This window comes from Phascolarctos cinereus, unplaced genomic scaffold (assembly GCF_003287225.1).
Source record: "Phascolarctos cinereus isolate Bilbo 61053 unplaced genomic scaffold, phaCin_HiC Scaffold_2;HRSCAF=192, whole genome shotgun sequence".
NCBI lineage: Eukaryota > Metazoa > Chordata > Mammalia > Diprotodontia > Phascolarctidae > Phascolarctos > Phascolarctos cinereus.
The window spans coordinates 194,240,180-194,244,931 of record NW_027555625.1 but is presented as its reverse complement, the minus strand read 5'-3'; the positions used below and the strand labels follow the sequence as shown (position 1 = coordinate 194,244,931).

General features: G+C 36.8%; 1 non-coding gene across 1 annotated transcript; it reads right to left on the bottom strand.

Annotated features, from left to right (window-relative positions):
• Positions 1 to 2,515: 2,515 nt before the first annotated feature.
• Positions 2,516 to 2,622, bottom strand: LOC144456098 (U6 spliceosomal RNA). The gene has a single exon (XR_013485000.1). It is a non-coding gene; the product is annotated as a U6 spliceosomal RNA (small nuclear RNA).
• Positions 2,623 to 4,752: the final 2,130 nt, after the last annotated feature.

The following is a 4,752-nucleotide window of genomic DNA, read 5'->3' as shown; positions in this document are numbered from 1 at the left end:
AATGAAAAACCCTCAGTGATTCCCTGCTACATACAGAATAAAGGAAAAACACCTTATCTGGTATTGAAAATCTTACATAGTCCAGTTTCAGTCTACCTTTCCAGACTTATCTCATCATGGTCTTTTGCATAATCTTTCTGCCACAGGTAATCTAATCTCTTTATTACTCCCTGTATATATGATGTACAACAGAGATACCAAATTGATAGCCCAGGCTACATGGGGCCTGCAAAACTCGAGTGTGGCCTGAACTTACTTAAAATGCAATTGAAATCTTTAACAAAATAAATTAAAATACAGTATAATAAAAAATGTTAACTTTTTTTATGTCAATATGTGGTCTATAGAGAACTTATCTATTTGGCACCAATGTTTTGCAGTACTGTCTTTCCTCACACTATCGTCTTCCATCTGGGAATAGTCTTTCTTTTCAAAGATCATTTATTCCTTTATTCTATAAACATTTATTAGGTACCTACCACGCACACACACACACACACACACACACACACACACACACACACACAAAATTGTAACAGTCACCAGGGAAAGTTACAAAATGTAGCTAAAACATAATCCTTGTCTTCATGGAGCTTAGTAATTTAGTAGTGAGATGTAACCAACATAGATAACTAAGAAGAAAAGATGTGACATGATATCAAAGCCACTACAGACACTTGAAAGGAAATGTTATATAAAGATTGAAGAGAATGGCCACTGAAAGATCAGGGGAGTCTTATTGGAAGAAGTGGCATTTGCAGTGGGTTTTAAATAATGCTTATTGATTGATTAGGAGAAGAGTGTTCAGCTGAAGGGCATTAAGGGTGAAAAAAAAAGCCTGAATAAAGACAGAGAATGGTTCAAGAGCTCAAGACGTCTTTACAGAACATAGACTTGAGCAGTTTGTTGGAAACAAGAGAGCATGTCAGGAAATAATATGATATAAAGTTAAAAAGACAAGTTGGCCAAAGATTATGGTGGGTTTTGAATTCTGTAAGAAATATTATTTGATTTGCAAATCAAAAATGTAAAACATTATAGGAATGTTAGTTGTTTTATGATCATTGTTGTTAATATTACTGAGCAGACAAATTTGAACTTTGCATGAGAAGCTACGGTAATTCATTGAAGATATCTGATCACAGGAGCAGAATGACTGGCTCTGTGCAAGATAAATATTATTCCAGCAGGGATATAAAGGATTTATTGACAAGGAGAAAATAGTTGTAGGAAGGCCTGTTAACAAGGCTATTATAATAGTGCAGATAGGTTGTATTAGATCATGGGGTCATGGGAACAAAGATTTAGGTTTGCAAGTACCTTTAGAGGTTATTAAGCCCAACGCTTTCATTTTAGAGAGAAGCAAAACCCAGAGTGGTAAGGCTACTAACCTTGGGTCACCCTCAAACAGCTTAGTTAGCTGACTGCTAGTAGGGTCAAAGCAGAGATTTTAATTCAGGTCTTCTTGACTCTCAGGCTAGCACTCCATCTCTTATATTATAATAATGCCTTTGCTGTAAGATTATCTCCAATTGATCCTGTTTATATTTTGACTGTACATGGTTGTCAGCATGTTGTCAATAATATTAGAACATGAACTCCTTGAGAACAGGGACTGTTTCTTTTTTTTTTTTCTTCCAGTGTTGAATAGAGTGTCTGAGTATAGTAAGAGTTTAATAAATGCTTGTCGACTTGATCTGACAAACGAAAATTTTTATCCAAACTCCACTTACTTTTCAAAGCCTTTTCTCTGGTCATACCAATGTGTGGTATACCTTAATGTATACTCCCAGTTTATGGCCCTTAATGAATAGTTAATGATAAACATAAAAAAAATTATTGTACAAATAGATTTATATAGTGTTCCAAAAGGCTTAATGCAGTTTAAAGCTTAAAGATCTAAGTTATTAAAGCTTAAATCAACAATATGACTTTTGGGACACCATAGTCAAAAGGTGTTGTATTGAAGGTATTGTGGAAAAAATATTTTGATACCTAATTTGAGTAGAAATTAACTTTGTCTTAATATATACAGGCTTCACATGGAAATGGACAGTTTAGAGGAGAAAATTATCTATAGTATAGATTTGAGAAGTCAGATGTCTGTTAACAAGGTCAGAATGATGCTTTGCTTGAGTGGGAATAACAATGTCATAAAAGTCAGAGAAAGATCTTTTATTTATGAAAAATAGAGAAATGTGATTGTAAAAAAACACCAAAGAGAATAAGGACATTTCTGTAGACTTCAGAACTCTGAAGCTCAAGTATCCTTGGTACCTCCTCTAATTTACATATGCATTTTTCTGATTAAAGAGGGTAAAATGAAGAAAAAAAGAGCCATATAAACATTTGTAGATTGAGGTATGTGGTTTTTTTTAGGCAATTGAGGCTAAGTGACTTGCCCAGGGTCACACAACTAGTAAGTGTCAAGTGTTTGGTCTGAGGCTGGATTTGAACTCAGATCCTCCTGACTTCAGGGCCAGTGCTCTATTCACTGTGCCACCTAGCTGCCCCTAAAAATATGGAATGCTTCACAAATTTGCGTGTCATTCTTGTGCAGGGGCCATGCTAATCTTCTCTGTATCATTCCAATTTTAGTATATGTGCTGCCAAAATGAGCACTTTATTTTATTTTATTTTTTTAAAGAGTGTTGAGTTGATAGGGAAAATTTGGGGAATTATGACTTTTAAGTAAAAGTTGAGTCACAAAGTCAAGGGCTCCCATTTAATCTATTCTACATACATTGTATAAGACAACAGGAGGAGAGGAAAAAGGGACCTGAAAAGACTTGAAGACACAGTTGGGGGGGGTGCATAGAGGAGCTACTCCAAGACATCCACCTAAAAATGGAGAGAAGCTTTGCAAAAGACCTTGTTGCTCTCTGCTGCCACCTCTGGCTTGACAAAGAAAAGCAGAGACATCTTTAGTTTCTTTTGATGACCTGGTTTAAAGTTAATCTGACTGTGCTGTTTTAAGCTCTGTTCTGATTCAACAACATGGTACCTCATTGTATGCATAACTGTCTGGTCTGGTCTGTATAACCCAGAGATAGTCAGTCTCTAACTTGAAGAGAATTGCAAATCACATTAAGAGCTACCACTTTTTGAACTCCTTTTTAATAATGATGGGAAAATGAAAGCAATGGTAAAGGATATTTTAGAGTACAGAACAGCAAATTTCTTCAGCTAAGTAGTGGTGAGGCCCAGTGGTCAAGCAGTGAAACATTTTCATGTAGAACGAGTATGTCTGAGGGTACCACTGTTGTTGCTTGCAGTCCAGAGCTATGAATCTATCTAAGAATATGAGTTTTCTTCTCTCATGTGCTTTGCTACAAGATTTCTATAAATGTAGGCCCTACTATTCACCATGGCTATTTAATGCATTTAGTAGAGGGTATGATATGAGTTCATATGTGTGTTAGAATATATTTTATTATTTATACATTTGTTTTAATAAAATAATATCTAAATTATGATTACTTAAGCCTAAGTAAATGGTTTATGTTTAAGAACCAAAAGCGTTATTATGAGTGCCTGGTTGTGTAAATATCGCATATTATGTGGATGCATTGCCTTAGGAGTTATGGGCTATACATATATAAAATACATTGAATGAGGGCACAAGAGCCAGAGTGGGGAGTAAGAAAAGTACATTTCACCTCAACAGTGTTATCTGTAGGACTCTGGGAGAGTTTAAATGTAATTGGTAGTGGTCTATCTCTGGAATTTAGACCTGTTAATTTTAGAGCAGGTAGGAATGAATGATTGAAACCCAGAGAATATTGGGGGTTTCTCACATCTAAGAAAGAGAAGTGAGGCTCCAACAAAGTGTGAGTTTTATCTATACATCACTGTAGAAACACTATATTAAATTGTAGGAGTTTATCTGGCATCAAGTCATTATTTTGCTGTTAAACTATAATCTATTTCATTTTTGGTGATATTTTGTGCTTCTGTGTGTGTGTGTGTGTGTGTGTGTGTGTGTGTGTGTGTGTGTGTATGTGTTAGGAGCTTACATAGTTTATATGACTTTGCCCTCTCTAGTTTCTAATTGCTTAACCATGCATTCCAGATTTTTTTTGTCCTTTTGCATTAAAGTCTCCAAGTATTAAAATATGTTTATTTAATTTGGAGGGCATTATCAAGCTCATTTTTCCAGTTCACTATCTACTCTTTGTCACAGATCTTAGGTAATAGACTGAAATGGTTTTCATAATGGTCTTTTATCAAGGGTTCTGATTCTGCAAGCCAAGATGACAGAGTAAGAAGTAAGTTGCTCTTACCATCCCTTATTAACCTCTGAAAACCCAGAAAATATCTCCCCAGGAAAAACTCTGGAACAGCTGCAAGCTAGCTGAAAGCCCCACCTCAACATACCAGGAGGAGATCCTGAAACCCAGGTGGTAGAGCAGGCAAACACCGACACCAGCACCCCCTGAGTGCCTTAGTGGAACTAGTGGAAACCAGCTCATAAATCACCATGTGCCTCAGTGTTCTATAGCCGCCAAGTCTCCCAGTGCCTCAGCAAAAGTCTGGGAAGTGTTCCAAGGGCCCCAGACAGAGACACATCCCTCAGCAGCAGGATGCATCTGAAAGGAGCAGAAGAAAGCAAAAGGAGGGAAAAACTCTGGGTGAGCAGGCAACCTCCAGGGACTAGACTACCCAATCCTACACCTCGAGTTCTAGTGTTGCTGTTTCCAGCCCAACATCAGGTAAGCTGCAAGAACACTACAACTTCCAACTTCCTGTGGT